A 22788-nucleotide genomic window follows, 5' to 3' on the forward strand; every position below is an offset into this window, starting at 1 on the left:
CATAAATTAACAGGACAGAATAGAAAGTCCAGAATAAATTCACACAAATCTAATCAATGATCTTTGACAAAAGAGCAAAGACAATTCAATGGACAAAGGATAGTCTTTTCAATAAATAGTGCTGGAACATATGTAGTAAGTGAACCTAGGCACAGACCTTACTATTTATACAGTAATTAACACAAAATCAATCATATACCAAAATTTAAAATGTGAAACTATACCACTTATTGAAGAAGGCATAGGAGAAAATTGATAGGACTCTTTGGGTTTGGCAGTGAGTTTTAAAATACATTAGTAATGGGATGCTTTGGGTGGCTCAGTTAATCATCTGACTCTTGATTTTGGCTCAGGTCATGATGTCAGAGTTGTGAGATTGAGCCCCACTTCAGGCTCTGCGCTGAGCATGGAGCCTGCAAAGGTTCTCTCCCTTTCCTTTGGCCCCTCTCCCCCCTTGAAAATAAAAAATAAAAATATGTAAATAAAATACATTAGTAATGTGATCCAGGCAAGAAAAAAAATGGATAAGTTGGGCTTAGTTATAATTGAAAACTTCTGCTCAATGCAAGACACTGTTGAGAGTGAAAAGACAAGCTGTGGATGGGGTGAAAATATTTGCAAAACACATTTGATAAAGGAATTCTATCCAAAATATGTAGAGAACTCTTAAAAGTCAATGATAAACAAATCAACTCAATCAAAACATGAACAAAAGATTTGAAGAAACATTTCATCAAAGAAGATATATAAATGGCAAATAAGTCTATAAAAGACATTCAACATCATAGGTAATGAGGGAATTGCAAATTAAATTTTTTTTAAATTTAAATTCAATTAATTAACATATAATGTATTACTAGCTTCGTGGGTAGAGATCAGTGATTCATCAGTCTTTTTTTTTTCTTTTTTCTTTTTTTTTAAACTTTTTTTATTTATTTATGATAGGCACACAGTGAGAGAGAGAGAGAGAGGCAGAGACACAGGCAGAGGGAAAAGCAGGCTCCATGCACCGGGAGCCCGACGTGGGATTCGATCCCGGGTCTCCAGGATCGCGCCCTGGGCCAAAGGCAGGCGCCAAACCACTGCACCACCCAGGGATCCCTTATCAGTCTTATATACTACTCAGTGCTCATTACATCACGTACCCTCCTTAATGTCCATCACCCTGTTACCCAATCCCCCGACGCACCTCCCCTTCAGTAACCCTCAGTTTGTTCTCTGTGATTAAGAGTCTCTCATGTTGTCTCCCTCTCTGATTTTGTCTAATTTGTTCCTCTCTTCCCCTAGGATCCTCTGTTTTGTTTCTTAAATTCCACATGTGAGTGAGATCATCAGATAATTGTCTTTCTTCTGATTGACTTATTTCGCTTAGGATAATGCCCTCTAGTTCCATCCATGTTGTTGCAAATGGCAAAATTTCATTTGTTTTGATGGCTGTATTTGTTAAAACCTGTAGAACTTTCGCTGTGTGGCGTGTTCCGATGAGAGATGAAATGATTACTGAGTCCAGTATCTTGGAATAAAGAGGCCTGAAGAGGCTATACCATCAGGCACTGCCTAGAAGTGCAGGTGCCAAGGTGAAACCCCAAGTTGGGGTTGGCTCTCAGTTTTATTATTGTAGAATGTAAAGTATGCAGAAGCAAGGAGGGGAAAAACAGCTCAAGAAACCAATCATGTGGGGGGCAGCAAGGAACTGCATATGTGACTATCTGCACGGGTGTCAGGGAAGCATTAACCAGGGGGTTGCAGGGGATGGGGGAATTGACCTCAGCAGGCCTGGCTATCTTATCCACCATCATGGCTGTCTTCACATGTACTGTTTTCACTATGGACTGATGGTAGGAATACTTGGCTTTTCCCACACGCATAAAGCTGTTGCCATGTATGCGTGTCCCTGTTCTTATTGTTCTCTTACCCACTGAGGTCTTGCTCTCCCACAAACTATAGCAGAAGGAGTGGATATTAATATGTACAAAATTCTAAAACTTTGTTTAGATGGCCAAGGATCCTGGGATGGAATGTAAAATGTGACAAAAGAATCTAAATGTAATAAGATTATATGAAACAGTGCTGCTGAAAGGGGTGGAGGAATAAGGTGCTGATCTAAGAAACTTTGAAATGAGAGGAATCTGTAAAACTAAAAGGCAAAGGGAACCATATACATAAACACTATACTCTCATACAGGGGTGTACAGGGCAAGGGTTAACAACTTTGAAACTACTCTCTATATTTCTACTATTATAGTTGGGTTACAGGTTATACACATTTCTTTATCCATCTATGGAGTGACACTTGGGTTGCTTCCATATCTTGGCTATTGTACATAATGCTGCAATAAATATAGGTGTGCATATATATTTTCAAATTAGTGTTTTCATTTTCTTTGGATAAATACCCAGTAGTGGAATTACTGGATCATATGGTAAACTTCTATTGTTTTTTTTTTTTTTAAGGCATTAAGTTTGTATAATTTGTTACAACAGCCATAGGAAATTAATACAGTCATCAAAGAAAAGGAAGGTCTGAGAAATTGTCACAACCGAGAGTAACTTAGCAATAACTAACTACTAAATGTAATACAATGTTCTGCGTGGGATCCTTAAACAAGTTGGACATTGGAGGAAACAGGTTATCTTAATAAAATATAGACTTTAGTTAATAATGTATTTGTATAGGTTCACTTATTGTAACAAACGAGGGTAGGAGGGCAGAGAAAATAATTGTGACAAATGTATCACACTAATATAAGATGTTATAAGGGAAACTGGGTGTGGGGCACGTGGGAACTCTTGGAACTATCTTCACAGTTTGTCTACACATCTGAAACTGTTACAAAATAAAAGATACAGTAAAAAAGAAAGAAAAGGAGAAAGTACTTCTTCTGGGAATAAAATGAACCCAGAATGTTCCACCCTCAAAGCAAGGATTTCCTTACTTTTGCAACTATGTGCTGGGGAAAGTATTTTATAGGTCTCCTGTATTCCTTAAACTGTGTGTAGTCAGCCTTGCCATTCAAGGCAGATAAGCTGTTGGGAAAACAGACTTACTCAGCTACAGAGGAACTCAGGGCAAGTCACAGCTTCTAAACAAAGTAGTGCTTTGGCTTTCTTGTGGCTTGCTTGCTTTCCTTCCCGAAGAATTAAGTCCACAAGTCCTGGGATGGGGCCCAGGAAGGTAGGTGTCTGTGCTAGGAGTCCTTGGAGAAATGGCTGATTCTAGGTCTGGGGCAGAGAAAGAATAAGACAAGGTGGCTGGACACATCTTCCTGTACCAGGAAGTGAGGAATTGCTCAGAGGGGTTATATCTAAAGGACACAGAAGCGGCCTTAAAAAAATAAAAGGATACAGAAACGACCTTGACAAAAGAGCAGTCACTGGCGAATTTTTGAACAATTTGAGCATTATATAATACTCATTATCAAATTATAGCACACTGAATAAAACAGACATTCATGAGTCTGCAGTGACATAAATTAATGGAGAAAAGAAAAGGAAGCATGGAATTTGGAAGATCACAATTTGGGAACCGGTGTGGTATAATCAGTTATCCATGAAGTATCAGTGGATGCCAAAACTAATGGGTGAAAGTTTAATGAGGAATGGGCTATTCATGTAGTCTCAAAGCATCTCCTCGCAAAATATCTATTAATTAAGAAGGAAGAAAGAGGAACTTCACAGCCGGAAACCTGGCAGATACTAACCCTGCTCCAGTGATGACAGCTAATGTTAATAGTAATGGAACAAAAGAAAGTCATGCACTACCTCATCATAGGATGGGGTATGAGGACCAGGAGTTCATTTCTGTGATTGTTCTAACCGAAATCTATAATGTAAATCTAATCTTGAGGAAACAACAGAGAATTCCAAATTAGGAGTCTTTCTAGATCTCTGCCTGTAACTTTCAAAATTTTATAGATCATGAAAGTCAAGGAAAAATTTAAGAATTAATTGTTACAGAGTTAGAGACTCAAAAATGTGACAATTAAATGCAACCCATGATCTGATCTTTTTGCTACAAAAGATATTAGTGGGATGATTGGTGAAACTGGATTAGGGCATAGTGATTACAGGGTATCGTTGTTGGTTTGTTGATTTTGATGATTATGTCGTGGTTATTTGGGAAAATGTCCTATTAAAGGAATTACAAACCTAAGTTTTCAGCAACTTACCTAGAAATGGCTCAGAAAAAAAAAGATTATACTATTCTTGAACTTTTATGAGTTTGAAATTACTATTTTTTTAAATTATTTTTTTTAATTATCTTTAAAATTTAGAAGCCAATATGGGGGTGAAAGGATGAGAGGAAGAATTTATTCAGAATAGCTCTGATCAACTAAAGATCCCCAGACCTTGAGGAAAATTTGGCACATTAAAGAGAAGTATTAAGATCAAATATTAATTCCAGGAAAAAGAGCTTGTGGAAAGGATTTTTTCGTAATGAAAAAATACATAAATAGCCATGGAAACGTCATATTGAATGAATTTTAGAAGTTAATTCTTTTCCATGGCTGGTCTCTTTGCTAAAGGTGGGAGTGGAAGTTTAGCTCCCTGCTGGATCTTGCTGGTAGGGGCACTGGGGAGAGAAAGAAGGGAATAGACCTATTACCACTTAGTAGGATCTTGTCTGGCCTTGGTGCTGCTGGGAGGGGGTGACGTTTAGCTTCCTTTGGGCCTGGCTGACCCCAGAGAAGCGCATGGGAGGACCAATGATGAAGAAAAGAGAGAAATTTTAAGATAGAATTTATAGACCACAGCTGTACCATTCTTCTACCCTAAACTTTGGACCTTGACACCTTAAGACATATGGTTTCCTTACGCTTTTTGAATGAAGAGTTTTAGAAAGCATAATTTTAAAGGACCATTATTCCACCTAGCAATCAGTGTTTAAGTCAGAAATGTGATAAAAGACAGTTACTGGGTTTTCTCAGAGGTGGTATTAAAGATACCAAAGAACAGAAGCTGTAGGAGGTATTTTCCCTTAATGATAAATAATGGTCAAAGGGCAGATTTATGGTTGCGACTGACCTGAAATAACTGTTTTTTTAATTCAAAAACATGCTGAAAAATGACTCTTCTCTCCTATGTTGCTAGTTACATATGTAATGTACTAAACAGTACATCTTTGGTCTGTACTAGTTAGTCTGGTTTAAAACTGAAGGTAGGGCAGCCCGGGTGGCCCAGCGGTTTAGCGCTGCCTTCAGTCCAGGGTGTGATGCTGGGGTCCTGGGGTCGAGTCCCACGTCGGGCTCCCTGCATGGGGCCTGCCTCTCCCTCTGCCTGCATCTCGGCCTCTCTCTCTCTGTGTCTCTCATGAATAAATAAATAAAATCTTAAAAAAACAAACAAACCCTGAAGGTAGCTAGAATCTTTGACAATTATAGTACAATTGTTAAACTATTTTAAAATGGGTGAGTATTCTTCGTTTACAGGTTGAAAGCCTAAAACATAATAAAAATAATGACTATCTCTGAAAATCATGTGATTAAGAGTTTTTAAAAAATTTTAAATACAGTGCTTATGTTCTTTGGATGATGGAAGAATTGATTAAAGTACCTGAAATACATTAGTTTTCAATAAATATTTGCTGTGAAATGAATGTTTAATCTTAAAAGATTGGAAAATACTGGCATTTCTCATTGAGCAAGAAGTATATGTCTTGCCTGTATTACTCAATTCCTATTCTCTACTCAATAGAGAATTTGGGATTTGATGTAAATGAAAGGTACCTGGGTTAATCTTGAACTGAAATCACACAGCAAGAGGAACCCTAATCATTAATAGCAAAATCAACTTCATTTTCTTTGCTGCAATTTAGAAGTAGCATCGACTGCATAGCTGCCGTGAACGCTGCCCACTCGTAAGAGGGACTTTTGGAATCTGTTACCATTTGAGAGAAACTCTTACTGCATCCACGTGCTGCCCATGGCGGGGGCACACTGAGAGTGATTGGCATGATACATTGCTGAGTATACTGCATAGGAGAAATCCTTCCGCTCACAGATTTTTTTTATATTGTTAGATCCTGTGGCTGCCAGAAAAATGGAAGGTTCTGCTTGTTTATAACAGAATTCCTCTGGTGCAATCAATTTTCTTTCTTTCTTTCTTTTTTTAAGATTTTATTTATTCATTTGACAGAGAGAGCAGGCACCAGCAGGGGGAGCGGCAGAGGGAGAGGGCGAAGCAGGCTCCCCGCTGAGCCCACCTCAATCCCAGGACCCCAGGATCATGACCTGAGCTGAAGGCAGATGCTTAACCCACTGAGCCACCCAGACATCCTCTAATTTTCTTTTTATTTAAGCTATCTTCCCCAACTCCACCCAAAGCTAGTATTATAAAAAAGATTGCTGCATCCGAGCTTCTACAATCTGAAGTCTCTGCTTTTGGCCCATCCAGGTGCACAGGTAGGTATCTTAGTCATAGGAAACGACAGTCCCGTTATGTACTAATTTCATGGAGGGTCTGAGATATAGCAAAGCGCAGGACATTGTGCAATGTGAGGAACATGGCAGAGAAGGTTTTGTTTTCCACGGGAAAGACTTCCTTACCTAAGGGGTCATTAAAGTATCTAAAGGGAAAGAGGCAGTGAGTACTCGTCGGCTAAATTTTCTGCTAGGGATTCTTTGTGATTTTCAGCTGGATGACCTACTTTAAATATTCTGCAATTGCCTCAGTTTGTGATGAGGATATTGGTAAGAAAAAGTTGTGTAAAACCTCTAAGGAAATCCGTCTAATCTGTCATAAATTTTGTTTTTTTAAAAGGTATAGATGAGAAAAGGAGTAACCTTTAATCATTGAATATTACTTAATAATAATTCAGCAACTATAGGGTTTTAAAAATATTTGAATAGACCATTTTTTTCTTCAGCAATCTAAATTCAGTCCATTTGTTTTCCTTACAAATATTATCTGAAACTTAACACAGAAAAATAAGGACCAGGTGTATGGGCATACTTTGCTTTACTGCACTTTGCAGATAACTACTTTTTATTTATTTATTGTTTTTTTTTTCTTTTTACAAATTGAAGGTTTGTGGTAACCCTGTCAAGCAAGTCTATTGGCACCATTTTTCCAACAGTATTTGCTCACTTCGTGTCTTTGTGTCACATTTTGTTTATTCTTGCAATATTTCAAACTTTATCTGTATTATATTTATTATGGTGATCTGTGATTACAACTTGTTGAAACCTCACATGATGGCTAGCCTTTTCTAGCAATAAAGTATTTTTTGTTTTTAGACATAATACTATTGCACACTTAATAGACTGTAGAATAGCATAAGCATAACATTTTTATGCCCCGGGAAACCAAAAAAGTCACTTGACTCGCTTTATAGTGATATTTATTGCCGTGGTCTGAAACCAAGCCCACATTATTTCCGAACTATGTCTGTAATTGAAATTTGGGGCGTACTTACTTTGTTAATGCTGTTGGTTATAGTGATATTCACAAATATTTATCTGCTATAGTTTATAAAGCATGGATTCTTCAAATCCAATGAATTTTGTAGTTTGTAAAAGCAGTAGTGCTGGGACTTTTGAGGTAAAAACTTAGTCCTTTTTTTTTTTCATCCTGTCCTAGATTTCATGTGCCTACAGATTATTTTTTAATTAAATTAAAATTTTTTTGAGAATATAAGCATGGGGGAGGGGCAAAGGGAGAAGGAGAGAGAGAATCTCAAGCAGGCTTCTTATAATCTCATGACCCAGAGGTCACTACCTGAGCCAAAATCAAGAGCTGGAAGCCTTAATCGACTAAGCCACCCAAATACTCCCAAATTTAATTTTTTTAAGTGTGGAGTTTAAGTTTCAAGACATTTTAAGTTGACTTGAAGGGAGAACTATCTAGGATTCATTTCTTTTAGAGTAATTTATCCCTATTTAAAGATTGCCCTACATGTAATAGCTGCATACAAAAAGTTATAAAACTGTCCTTGGTTTTACTGTGATAAATGAAAAATACTAAGAATACTAAGATTCTGCAGTAGAACAAAGTATGCAAGGATTTTTATGTTGTTCTTTTTGTTGTTGTTGTTAACAGTGAGAGCAAAATAACTTACTGGAATATAAAAATGAGAGCTGAATGAGCAAGCCACCACTGGAGAAAGGGAGTGTTTTCAGAGAACCAGTATTTTCCCCATCCTGTCTCCATTTGACATTGATCAAAACATACCATTGGCCATTTAGTTAAAAAAAAAAAAAAAAAAAAAAAAACAATATGAGGGGTGGCTCAGTCAGTTAAGTGTTTGCCTTCTGTTCAGGTCATGATCCCAGGGTCCTAGGATCAAGCCCCACATTGAGCTCCCTGCTCAGCAGAGAGTCTGCTTGTCTCTCTCCTCTACTGACCCCTCAACTCGTGCTCTCTGTCAAATAAATAAGTAGAATCTTTGAAATTTTTTTATGTACAATGAAAGAAGGGGAAAGGGGAAAATGAGAGAATAGAGAAAACTATATTGTAGTGGTTGTGGTGGAACCAAATTGCATTTTTTTTTTTTTTTTTTTCACTGAGGATGTCTTCTTGGCTGGAAAAACTGACTTCTGGAGTAAAGTAGCAGGTTCCCTTTTTAGTAAACACTTCCTGTCTGCTGCTGGAACACATCAATTGTATTCATCCTCCATTTCCAGGTGTGCATGTGTGTCTGTTTCATTGGTTGGCTGCCTCAGATCGCAAACGGATCTGCCCCACTGACAAACCCTGTCTTCACAATAGGCTTTCACTGGTTTACTAAATGGTGTATGCCTCAGTCTTATACTGTGATCCCAGAACCATCCTGCCCCACCACTTTCAAATTAACATGATGGTTCTTGTCGGTCCCGACTCCTTCCTTGGGCTTCTTGTTTACCATGGTGAGTGCTGGAGTCTCCCCAGCTGCTGCTTCACAAAAGGGGTACCAAGTGGGCAGCCCGGGTGGCTCAGCAGTTTAGCGCTGCCTTCCGCCCAGGGCATGATCCTGGAGACCCGGGATCGAGTCCCACGTCGGGCTCCCTGCATGGAGCCTGCTTCTCCCTCTGCCTGTGTCTCTGCCTCTCTCTCTCTCTCTCTCGAATAAATAAATAAAATCTTAAAAAAAAAAAAGAGGAGGTACCAAGTCCCACCAAGGGAGCACACAGGTGGCACCAGGAGTGGCAAAAGAAGGAGGTGGCTGCCATGGAGCATGCCTACAGGTTTTAAAGAGCTACAGAGACGTGTTACTACACTAAAAGGATCCCCCGTGAGAAGTATTTTCACCTGACTGTTAACTGGGACTATCTGACAGGGTGATTGAATTCCTCCAAGGAGGATGAGCTGTTACGTCAGTTGAAGTGACACAGGCTTTAGGGAAGAGGCAGTCCCAGGTGTTAGTAGCACATTCCTTAACTCTAAGGCTAAGAGAAGTTTATAAGAACCTCTGTTTTTTTATTTGAAGCTTGGAGTGAGTTTGAAACTAGAATATTTTACTTCTCTTATTTGAAGTAGTGAAAATATTGGTTTTTAAGTAGCTCTTGTGAAATATAAGCTTTCTTCAGTGAAAGGCTGTAGTACTTGCCCACAGCACCCGTCAAGTCAGCTGCTCAGAGGAGCAGTCACGCTCTGTGTTATCCTAAGACCTAACTTCAGCAAACACAAGTAATACTGAACTCTTCCAAATTCAGTTTGACATCCTAACAGGGAATGGCAGTGGAACATGGTCTAGGCCTTTCAGATGTACATTTTTTTTTTTTTTACAGCAGATTATTTCTGATTAAGTCCGATTTTGGCCATTTTAGACCAAGTTGGGCTTTTTATCTTTGATGTCAGAATTTGACAGTGATTGGGATCCCCGGGTGGCGCAGCGGTTTAGCGCCTGCCTTTGGCCCAGGGCGCGATCCTGGAGACCCGCGATCGAATCCCACGTCGGGCTCCCGGTGCATGGAGCCTGCTTCTCCCTCTGCCTGTGTCTCTGCCTCTCTCTCTCTCTCTCCCTCATTCTGTGAGTATCATAAATAAATAAAAAAAATAAAAGAATCTCAATTTGACAGTGATTGATACCCTGGAGGCATTTTCTATGCTATAGTACATGGTGCTTTGGGCCAAAGTTCAAAGTGTGCTTCTTAGTGTGTATATATTTGTGTGTGTGAGTCCCTCCCTCCCTTTTACTCTCTCTCCCTATCTTCTTTCATTTATTTCCTTCCCCCTTCCTTCTTTATTTATAATAATTTATAATCATTCCCCCTTACTCATGACATTTAGATGCTTCTCTTATTCCCCAGTGGCTCATTTATTCTATCCACTACCCCTCAATGTTTTCTAATTTTTTTTATTGTGGTAAAATACAATAAGCATAAATTGTACCATCTTAACCATTTTTTAAAAAATACTTTATTTATTCATGAGAGACACAGAGAGAGAGAGAGAGAGCAGCAGAGATACAAGCAGAGGGAGAAGCAGGCCCCATGCAGGGAGCCCAGTGTGGAACTCGATCCCAGGTCTCCAGGACCAGGCCCTGGGCTGAAGGCGGCGCTAAACCGCTTAGCCACCCAGGCTGCCCCCATCTTAACCACTTTAAGTGTAGAGTTGGCATTTTATACATTCATAATGTGGAACCATCAGCACCATCCATCTGTGTAACTCTTTTCATCTTGCAAAACTGCTCTGTACTTACAAACAATAACTCCCTAGAGGAGTGATGACAATACTGACTCTATCAGAGGCCCCTCATCTTGTTTCTGTCCTCTCTGTGACCTCTCTTGGGGCTACGTGCTCCAGGCCCCTTGGAGATTAGCATACGTGCCTTAGAAATGCCCACTAAGGCTGGAATGTGGGGAGGATGGCTTTGGCCCTCTGTAAATTTGTTAAAATACCATAGTCTTTCCCCTTCTTGATGCACAGGTAGCATCATGAGGTCTGTCAGTTAGGTGCATGCAAACCCTCTGAAATGCACGTGAACCCTCCGACCTTACTACAGTGCCCCACTCCGTGCCCTTGCTCTGTAGGCCAAGGGCCCGACTTTTTGGGAATTAACTGTGCAGCTCTGAATGACCCATTCAATCCTCCCTGTCAGTAAGTTTCCCTTATACAAATCTATAAATTGTGTGGCATTGCCTGCTTTGTTTTTTGGTCTCAAAATGCCTTTTCCTTTTGGAGAATACTTTACATAGTCCCTCCTCCACCTTCTGATACTCCCTCTTCCCTGGTGCCCCCAGCCTTGTGGCGTCCACCATTCTACTTTCTGCCTGTATGATCTGATGACTTTAAGTGCCTTATGTAAATGGGATCATGCATGTTTGTCTTGTGACTGGTTCATTCCACTTAAGCGGATGTCTTCAAGGTCCATCTATGTTGGTAGCATTTGGCAGAAGTTCCCTCCTTTTTTGAAGCTGAATAGTATTGCATTGTGTTCATTTGTCTGTCAGTGGACGCTTGAGCAGTTTTCATGCTTTATCGTTGGTGAGTGGTGCTGCCGTGAATGCCATTGTATCTCTTCAAGACCTTGCTTTCACGTCTTTTGGGTATATACTGAGAAGTAAATTGCTGGGTAACATGCTAATTCTATCCTTAATTTTTAAGGAGTCTCCATCCTGTTTTCGGTAACAGCAGTTACCATTTTAAATGGTACCAGCAGTGCACAAGCATTCACTTCCTCCACATCCTCACCGGAACTTGTTCTGCCTTTCTGCCTGCCTCCCTCCCTTCCTTTCTTTCTTCCCCTTGTACTAGCCATTCTATTGAATGTGAGGTGGTATCTCATTGTGCTTTTGATTTGCATATATGTGAAATATATATGAGGGTTTATTTTGGGGCCTTTTGTCTTTTTTGTAGTGTCTTTGTCTGGCTTTGATATCAGGATAATATTGACCTTATAGAATGAATTAAGTAGTGTTCCCTCCTCTTCAGTGTTTTGGAAAAGTTTGAGAGGGGCTACTTTTAGTTCTTTAACTGTCTGGTAGAATTCACTAGTGAAACCATCAGGTCCAAGGCTTTTCCTTATTTAGAGATTTTTGATTACTGATTTAGTTCTTTATTCATTATAGGTTTATTCAGATCTTCTATGTCTTCATGATTTAGTTTTGGCAGTACTGGTTTTGTGTTTCAAGGAATTTGTCCATTTCCTCTAGGTTATCCAGTTTGTTGGTGAACAGCTGTTCATAGAACTGGTTTTTTTTCAAATATTTTTTTCAAATATTTGAGAGAGAGCATTCATACGTGCATAAAAAATGGGGGGAGAGGAAGAGGGAGAGGGACAAGTAGACTCCTTGCTGAGTGCAGATACCTCTGTGGGGTTCTATCTCAAGGCCCTGAGATCACGACCTGAGCCAGAACCAAGAGTCAGACGCTCAACTGACCGAACCACCGAGGTGCTCCAAACTCTTTTATACTTCTTTTTATTTCTGTAGAATTGGTAGTAATGACTCCAGTTTTATTTCTGATGTCAGTAATTTGAGTCTTTTCTGCTTTTTAGACCGTCTAGCTAAAGATTTGTCGTTTTGTTGATTTTTTTCAAAGAACCCACTTTTGGTTTCATTGTTTGTCCTCTATGGCTTTTCTGTCCTCTATTTCATTTATCTCTGTTCTAATCTTTATTATTTCCTTCCTTCTGCTACCTTTGGGTTTAGTTTATTCTTTGGTTGCTTAAGTTGGAAGGTTAAGTTGCTGATTTGAGCTCTTGTTTTTTTAATGCAAGCATTTGTAGCTATATATTTTCCCCTTAAGCACTGCTTTCCCTGCATCCCGTCAATTTTGACATGTTGTATTTTCATTTTCAGTTATCTTTAAATATTTTCTAATATCTCTTGTGACTTATTTTTTAATCCATTGGTTGTAAGAGTATGTAATTTCCACAAATTTGTGAATTTTCTAGTTTTACTTCTGTTGTTGGTTTCTAACTTCATCCTGTTGTGGTTGCAAAAGATATATTTTGTATGATATCTTTCTAAATCTGTTGAGGCTTAATTCATGGCTGAACATATGGTCTGTCCTAGAAAATGTCTCATGTGCATCTGTGAAGAATATGTACTCTGTTGTTGGGTAGAGGGTTCTGTATATGTCTTTTGGGTCTAGTTGGTTTATTATGTTTAGTCTCTATTATCTTCTATTGGTTGTGTTATCCATTATTGTGAGTGGGATATTGAGGCCTCCAACTATTATTGTAGAACTGTTCGTTTCTCCCTTTAAGATTAATTAGAGAGCACATGAGCAAGGGGGAGGGGCAGAGGGAGAGGTAGAAGCAGACTCCCCACTGAGCAGGGAGCTTGACATGGGGCTGGATCCCAGGACCCTGAAATCATGACCTAAGCCAAAGGCAGACACTTAACTGACTGAGCCACCCAGGTGCACTGGAAAAGTGTGCACTCTCCCTTCAACTTTGTGTTTTTGCTTCATATGCTTTGATGGTCTGTCAGTAGGTGTATAAATGTGCATAATTGTATCTTCTGCTGTAGTGAATCTTTTATTAATATAATCTTCTAATTTTTAATGAGACAAAATCATGAGTATTTTAAAAAGCAATGAATCTTATATAATAGACTTCCTCCTCTATCTGAAAAGTTAAATATTTAATATTGCCCCTCATTGTAATTACATCACTTACAACTTTTATTTTTACATACATTAACAAATAATTTATTGTTTATTGCAAATATGCCAAATTCTTTGTAGGAGAAACAGTCACTGTTGAAATTTTAGCTGAAAAAACTATGGATGCAAATAAAACAGGAAGAGAAACATTCTGTTTCTCCACATTTTAAAAAAAAATTGATGTATTTGAAATTGAGTGGATACATCTATAAAGCATAAGCTCATTCTTACTGTTCTAACATTTTGGTTTCTTATGAAATGGATGTGTTCCTCCTATACAAAAAACTTTAGGTAGGTCTGATCCCCTGTTGAAATTTTTCATCTCTGCTTATGATCTGCTGATGCTTTTATACAGTGCCCTGTTGGAATTTACTGGCCTATAGTCTTGATAAGGTTTTTCATATTAAGATGAGTCAGTTTTCAGTATTAATAATTCCATGGTAACCTATGGGGAATAGTTTCTGCTTAAATGAGTTAGGAAATGGTAAATCTTTAATAATAAGATTAAAGTATTTGAATGTTTGAGAAGTGAGAATTAATTAAACATACTTGACAGAAGACCATGTTTTCTTCAAAGCAACTATTGTCTCCAAATCCAATAAAAATGAAGTTTTAATATAATATTCTGTAGAGTATTACTGGCTCAATAATACTCTTGACTGTCATTTTTCTCTTCCTTAGTATTGGCTACTGTTTTTTGTTGTATTTACATAATGCTTGTTTTAACATAACACTCTTATCAGTTAGGAAATATATAACTTAATAAAAATTTAGAGAACAGGCTATTGAAATGATCATTTATTAGGAATATTTCTTTGTCTTTTTCTTTTTCTTTTTCTTTTTTTTTATTAGGAATATTTCTGACCCCCAGTGTTGCCTATATGTATGAGCCATAAGGTCACCCTGAGGAGTACTCTTTATAAGCACAATCAAGGTTATTGAAGTCAAAGGAAAATTAATATTCAGTGCTTCCACAATTTTTTTTCTCACTTAATTTAACTTAGAAGTGCTTTAGGACCTTGGCCTACTTTCGTACTGTTCATTTATTGGTAGTAATTATTAATTGATGAATTGGGATTTGATGTCAAGTATTCTGTGTTAACTAGTTTGTTTATCATATCCCACTTTTAAGTTTGTGGATATTTTATAATTGCATCAAGACACTTATTTTATAAAGCATTTTTCCTTTAGTAGAGTGTAAATTTAAGGTCCAGTTAGTTTACTTCCCCATAGCCATGAAAGAACCAGGGCCAAATCCAGAAACTCACCTAACCATGTTCAGCATCCTTACTAGATATTAATAGTATTTAATTTTTAATTCATATTATTGTGTACCAGATGGTATATATCTTTATGCATACTACATAGAAACTGTAAGACTTAATAGAACCATTACATTTATAATGCATGTGTTTATACCGTTTTATACATTTCACTGTGCTTTCATATTGATATTTCCCTTATCCTCAGAACAACCCTTAGAAATAAATAAGCATTTTCTTTAAGTAAATTGAATTTCATCCAGATTGTTTTGCTTGGACAAAAATTCAATTCTCTTGACTTTTTGTTAATCCTTTGCCTGGTCATCGACGGAGAGAACAGTAAAACATCTCATGATAGAACAAACTACTGAAAATACTAGTAGTTCTTTATTTGCACAACATTGGCAATTTTTTATTATATTACTTTTAAAATATTAAAGAATATTATGATATTCTTTAAAAAGAAAATTAGCAGAATTCTTGTGTTACTATGCATACTATAATTTTCCCTTAATAGATCCATATATTCATTAGATAAAAAGTACCTCTCTATGCTAGGAACTGGATTAGTTACTAAAGTACAAAAACAGTCTCTGCCTTCAAAGCAGGAGGATCAGGCCATCAAGGCACTGTTAGATGACTGGACAGCTTATGGACCGTGTATTCCAAGCTAAGTTTACCGAGGGCACTGAAATAATGCTTTTGTCTTCCCCATTAAAGAGGTAAAAGTGTGACTTGCACTGTCCTTTTTCCTGCCTTGAATATAAACATAACTGCAAGCATATTTGAAGCAACAAACCACAACTAAATGGAGCAAAAAGAGAGAGATTTGGTCTTTGATGACCTTCTTGAGCCTCTGAAAGGACCCTAGACTAGGTATCTCTGGACTTCTTATGCGGAGAAAAAAGTTAATGTCATATTTATTTAAATCACATGTAAGGCTAATTTTCAATTACTTGTAGTCAAATATTTTCTCTCTCCTTCTGTTTCTGTACCTTGACTTATACTTTATTTTAATGGAAATTTAGCACAAATACTAAAATAGACAATAGTATAATGTATAGTATGGTATAGTATAATGAATCTGCATCACCCAGCTGCACAAATATTGATCACCCAAATCAATATTTGGCCAACCTTGCACATTCTTGTACTTCCTTTATAATTAGAACTCAAGGAATTTTATAATCCAAGTATGTGAAAATATTATGGAAGCACAGGGAATATAGTGACTAACTTGGCTTGAAGTGGAGGTAAAGGCTCATCAGAAAAGTCTTCATAAGGGAGATGACGTAAGCAGAGGCTTTAAGGGCAAGTAAAGAATGGAAGAAAGAACATTCCTAGTGGAATTTCTAATATGTATAAAGGTCTTTAAAAGCCATAATATAAAAAAAAAGGCATAATATATTCAAAAAATGGGAAATATTCAATTACTGTGGCTATAGAATTTATCAGAGATGAGTGATAGTAGATGAATATAAAAGGACGATTTGATGCCAAATCACAAAGAAGCATTATATACCAGGACGCCTGGGGGTGGCTCAGTGGTTTAGCGCCTGCCTTCGGACCAGGGAGTGACCCCGGGGTCTCAGGATCGAGTCCCGCATCAGGCTTCCTGCATGGAGCCTGCTTCTCCCTCTGCCTGTGTCTCTGCCTGGCTCTCTCTCTGTCTCTCATGGATAAATAGTAAAATACAATCTTTAAAAAAAAAAACAAAAAAACTAACACTGACAGTAATACAGCTTGTGATTTTGGAGTAGAGGATAGAAAAACAGGTGGTAAAACTCTGCTAATGGTCCAAATGATAGAAAGGCATTTAACACTGTAGTGGCCTTGGGCAGGGAAGAGATGAATCAACATGATTTGGTGCCTGGGTGAGATGGGGAGAAAGGAGTCAGAGTCACAGTGACTTGAGTAGTAATGCAACACGAAGCAGGTTTGGGGTAAGCACAGAAGATGAGCTTGCTCTGTTAGGTTTGAAGTGCTCATAGTACGTTTCAGGTGAAGGTATCCAGTGTGCCAAGTGGAAAACGTGAAATGGACTTTAGGAGAGTCTCACACTAGGGAGTCTCACAACTTGTCTTTCCTCTCAGGTATATCATGGGCGACATGTCATTCATATACACACACACACAGGGATATATACACAGATACACAGTTGATCCTTATTGCTCATGTCTTTCATGTTTACAAATTCACCTACTTGCTAAAATTCGTTTGCAACTCCCAAATCAATAATTGTGGTGCTTTCTCAATCATTTGTAGGTGTGTTCAGAGTGTGAAAAACGAGTTGACTGGGGGTGCTTGGCTGGCTCAGTCATTGGAGCATGTGACTCTTGATCTTGAGGTTGTGAGTTCAAGCCCCACATTTGGGTATCAAGATTAATTTTTAAAAAATGAGTTGCCTGATGTATGCACTCTCAGCTGATGTTGAACAAGGTGACACTTGCCTTCTTGTTTTAACTCTCATACTATAAACTAATGTCCTTTTCGCAATATTCTTAGTGCCACATTTTTTATATTTTTTGTGTCTTTTCGGGGTGATTATGCTGTTTAACTTGTCCTACAAATGTGCTGAAGTGCTGCATAGTGTTCCTAAATACAATAAAGTTGTGATGTGCCTTATGTGTGTTACATAAACTTCGTTCAGTCATGAATTACACTGTTGAGTTCAATTTTAATGAATCAACAATATTTAATAAATAACATGGGGCAGCCCTGGTGGCTCAGTGGTTTAGTGCCGCCTTTGGCCCAGGGCATGATCCTGGAGACCCGGGATCGAGTCCCATGTCAGGCTCCCTGCATGAAGCCTGCTTCTCCCTCTGCCTGTGTCTCTGCCTCTATCTCTGTGTCTCTCATGAATAAATAAATAAAATCTTTTTTAAAAATTAAAAAAAATAATAACATGTTTTTAACAGAAATACACATAAGACAAACTTTATGTATTAATCAGTTGGTGAAAATGTTGTGATCAGAGGCTAACCCTATATTTCCCGTTTCCTAGAAGCACTAGAAGTTCAGTATTCACTGATGCAGTGTTTGTGGAATCTTTATAGAACATAACTACCACAATAGTGAGAATTGACTATGCATGTATATAAAATCTGCTACTCTTTTATGAACAGTTCTTACATGTGTACAGTGCAGACATTAGCCCCAATTTATGGTTAAAATTGTGGTCCCAAGAAATATACAACTTTCTCTTCTTGTTGAAAGATAAATACACAACAGACAAAACCAGTTAGATGTTTTAGATCATATTCTGTATTCCTTCCCTAAGCCAGCAGGTTTTGCATAAAATGGAGTTTTGAAAAAAAATTCAGATGATACTGGCTGACAGCATCTAAATGATCATGTACAGCACACTTGAGCACACTTGTTGTGGTTGTCAACATCATATTCTTGGGCTGCCAGTTTCTTTTATAACTTGGTGTTATTCTCTTTAGCAAGCTTGGTACATTTTCAGTCCCTCTACTCTTAGAAATTTATATTACAATGGTGTTTATGTATGAGGGGATTTCATAATCGAAGACTAGTGTTTGTGCATTCATATCTGTCAATTTGCTTGAATACAACAGCTCAAAAGGATTTCTTAACCTTTCATTCACGAACGTTGGTTCATATCAGTAGGGGTATTTTAAGATGACAGGTATTATGCGAGAGTGAGAATCATCCATATTTTCTGACATAACATCAGTGTTATGTTGAAAATGAACATTCGGCGTTGTATCTCACTTTTTACTGTCTGCAAACTGAAAAGCAGGGAATTGGCATTTACAGAGTCAAGGACAAGAAGACATACAACTCCATGCAAATGACTTTTATGCTCCAAAGTGCTTCTGTGCTTGATGTCAGCATATATCTGTTTTCTAATCACCTTTCTTTTTGATACAGGAGAATCTTGCTTTGGGTTGTTATCATCTTCTATAGACATATAGTTTTAAATATATAAAATAAAAATGATACAGAACTCCATTTAGAGATGCTTCAGTTTGGGATGGCTGATTTACTTGTACTGCTTATGGTCTTTTAGCTAATGTATTAGAGTGAATGTTCTCTGTCTTTACTGTAAGCAGTAGATTGTGTCATCAAGTGCAGTTCAAAGATACAATACTTTTTTCCTCTTTTCATTCTTAATATGGAAATACCTCATAGATCTGTTCTTTGCACTATGATTAGTGTATTTAACTTTCAGGATTGATATTCTTTAATTATTCTGCTTTCAGAGAACAAAATATTTATAGTTTAATCCCTCTGTGACTTGAATATTAAGCTTACAATATTTTCAGTTTCTTCTTCTGACTTGGAATAATCTAACGTTCCAATAATAAAGATGATTTAGTAAGATTGACTAGCCCTTGACCTACCTGAAAAGAGTCTATTGCCTTATTCCGGTTCTCCAAACTATCATGTAACATAAAGATATATTATAATTTCAAGATTTTATGTAAAGTTCCTCAGTATATGCTAATTGAGTAGGAGTGCTTTCCTAAACCTGTAAGATTGTAAGGGATTAACTAAAAGATGAAAATATCTTTCTAACTAATATCTCTCTAATTGGAAGTGTAAGGTAGTGTCTGTAAATGGTAACTATACCATATAGTTTGAGAGAAAATTATTTGAAAAAAATCTGGTGATTTATTGGTTGTGGTCCCTAAACCTCTTTATGAGGATGGCAACATTTTTTGAGTTTATATATTTGCTGTTTACTATCCCTCCAGCCTTAATATACAAATTTCTCCTCTAAATGTGCTCATTTTTATCTTTTACTCAAATACTTTTATTTCCTCTCTTCCAACAATCTATGAACAATTACTCCTCAGATCTTTAGATCAAGACTTTTTTCCCCCAAAGAAACACTGAAATCCAACTAGTTTCCTTTTTTACTGGCTTTATATTTATAAATTAATTGCTGCTGTGTGACTAGTTTGCTTAGTTTTATTTTTGTTCAGTATAACAAATGTCTCCTGTGTGCTGGTTGTGGTGCTGTGTGAGCTTAGTGGGGTAGGGAAGTATCCTCTGGAGAGACTTCCAGAGGAAGTGATCCTGGATCTGAATTTTGAAGAACAAGTAGGAATTTCCTGTGTGTGCAAAGGATGTTATGGTTATATTGGCAAGGAGAACAGCGTGAGAACACATGGGATTCAGTATGATTTTGGTGTGATGAAGGGGAGAAATATAAAGTGAAGCCAAAGAGATAGAGGCATGAGCCAGGTGATTGAGTACTTTAAGTGTCATACTGTCAGGAGTTCCTGGATGGCTCCGTGGTCTAGCACCTGACTTCAGCCCAGGGCGTGATCCTGGAGTCCCGGGATCAAGTCCCACGTCAGGCTTCCTGCATGGAGCCTGCTTCTCCTCGGCCTGTGTCTCTGCCTCTCTCTCTGTGTGTCTCATGAATAAATAGATGAAATCTTTAAAATAAAAATAAATAAATGTCATACAATTCACTTACTCTGTGGATGAACTGTGACTTCATTCTATGGATAATAGCCATTGAAGGGTCTGACATATGGTGCATGACTTGACAAGATTTTCCTATTTGAGTCATCATTTTGGCAGCAGTATAACAAATGATTCTGAGGTAGGATAAGAGTGGACTGATTAGATTACTTAAATTGGTCATATTGAGAGATAATGACCTGGATTTGGGTACTGTTGATAGGGATAGAATAGAGAAAATACACTTGGAAAGCATTTAGAGTAGAAATCAGTGAGACTTAAAGATGATTGGTGAAATGTGATTATTATTAGACTTTTGGTGTGTCTAAGTGGCTCCTGCGCTGTTAACCAAAACAGGGAAGAGACGAAAAGCTCACTTTTGAACATACTGAGTTTTTACCTATGGTATATTCAGTTGGAAACGTCCAAAAGCAACAGGATATAGGAGCCTGAGGCTCATGTGAAAGGTCAGGGTCAGGGCTTATCATGTGAGGAGTCCTCCCAGTCCTGGTGGCAACAACCCAAAGAATTTATGCTGAAAAGCTGAACCCTAAGGGGGAAAGGAAAAAAGAGACCCAAGATGGAAATGAGAAGGGAAAGCTCTCTTTTCCTAAATTCCTCGTGAAAGGACAATTTTATCTTTTCTATATCCTCAGTAACACCTTGAATAGTATATTATGTAGAAGATGCTCAGTAAATGTTTGCCACTTACTTTGTTCAAAGCATCTTTGAGCTTCCTTACTCATTTACTTAGAGATTTGTTTCATATTTTGTCCAATTCCATGACTTGATAAGAAAAACTTTTAATTATTAATTTTAAGAAATTTTAATTCCAGTATAGTTAACATACAGTGTTATATTAGTTTCAGGTGTATATTATAGTGATTCAGTTCTCTGCATTACTCAGTGCTCATCATGATAAGTGTACTCTTAACCCTCCTCACGTATTTCACCCACCCTCCCACCGACCTCCCCTCTGGTAACCACCAGTTTGTTCTCTATTTAGTTAACAGTCTGTTTTTGGGTTTGTCTCCTTTTCTCTTTGCTCATTTGTTTTGTTTCTTAAATTCCACATATGAGTGGAATCATACTGTATTTGTCTTTGACGTATTTCTCTTAGCATTATACTCTAGATACATCCATGTTGTTGCAGACAAATGTTTTTTTAATTCATATCATTTCATGAGCCCTACTATGCACTAAGCCCTGTGTTTAAATACTTTATGTATGTTGTCTGATTTTATCCCTAAAATAATCCTACACAGCTAGGTTTTACTATTTTCCATTTTGTATTGGAAGAACCTGAGGGTAATAAGAAAGATTGAGTCGATCAGCATTTTCACATTTCTGTGCAAAACTCCAAAATTCTCTCTTAACAGCCACTGCTGTGTGGACCAAAAGGCCATTTGGCAGAATCCTATTTGGGTTCCACTGTGAGAATTATTCTAACTCAAAGGTGATGATTTATACTAAAGTTTGCATGGTCAGTCTTATGTGGATTAGTATAGTCGTCGGACAGTAAGCCTTTACTTACTCTTTTTTAACTTTCTGGGCCACTACTTCTATTTTCTATTAGCAGTTTGTTTACATTAGATGATTGCTAAATTGCTTATAGTTCTAAAATCCTAGAAATCCATTATTTTGAATAACTCAAAAACTGTTCCTCAGAGTCTACTACCAGGTTTTAGAGATTCACGGGGTAGGTGACTGGGTTAATGACTTAACTAAAATTATATGCAAAGTGTGATTCGTGTGTGCATTTTTGGAGAGATGCAATTCATAGTTTTCATCAGATTCTCATAATTTTAGGTATCCCACCACTCACCCTTCACCCAGAAGATTAAGAATTTAGTTTTAGAAATATTTTTGCATAATGTAATGAACTACAATGCTTCATTCAATGCAGTCCTGAGTATTTATCTTTAACAAAGGTGTTGTTATTCATTAAAAGTAATTTTTTGAGGTAAGGTTACTTTTATGCTACTTAAAACCCATAGTATTTCCTAAATTAAAACACCTCTTATTTTATCACTTAAAAACAAGTCCACTAAATAGAATGAGTAATAGTTTAACTCTGACTAATGGTAAATTAAAGAATGCTTAGTTTTCAAGTATGATTCGAGTAACCTTCACTAATATTTATTTCCTACTTTGCATTTTCCTATAGGAAAAGAATATTTGAGGACCATTTGTAAAGAAAGAAAAGGAAGCAATGACATAATGCCTGGTGGTGGAGCCAGTTAACTGGGTTTGTACTTTCTCTTTCCATCATGTGACACATCTATTCTAGTCTTGAATCCCTTTTTTATCCATCTCCTGCCTTATTCCAGCATCAAATCTCGTGATTTTGAACCTTACCTTACTATGTAAGACCAAGATGAATAAGACATACTCTTTTCAAAGTATTTGCAATGTCTAAGTGAATAGTAAAGACAGAATGACAAAAGCTAGATAATAGTCTCATTTTCAGATAAGAAGCGGTGAGAAGTTTGGTAAATTGCCCAAGGTCAAAAGTTCTTAGGTAGTCAGGCTAGTATTCAAACTCAGATTTGTTGAC

At 37.4% G+C, this 22788-nt stretch overlaps 1 protein-coding gene and 1 pseudogene across 1 annotated transcript in view; one reads left to right on the forward strand and one right to left on the reverse strand.

The window, feature by feature from the left end:
- PEAK1 (pseudopodium enriched atypical kinase 1) overlaps positions 1-22788 on the forward strand; it is a 293402-nt gene that overhangs the window by 104398 nt on the left and 166216 nt on the right. Inside the window, 1 exon segment of the mRNA XM_049104348.1 lies at positions 22399-22479. The gene's annotated coding sequence lies outside the window, so the exon portion shown is untranslated.
- Positions 8561-8842, reverse strand: LOC118352938 (small ubiquitin-related modifier 2-like; annotated as a pseudogene).

This window comes from Canis lupus, chromosome 30 (assembly GCF_003254725.2).
Source record: "Canis lupus dingo isolate Sandy chromosome 30, ASM325472v2, whole genome shotgun sequence".
Classification (NCBI taxonomy): Eukaryota; Metazoa; Chordata; class Mammalia; order Carnivora; family Canidae; genus Canis; species Canis lupus.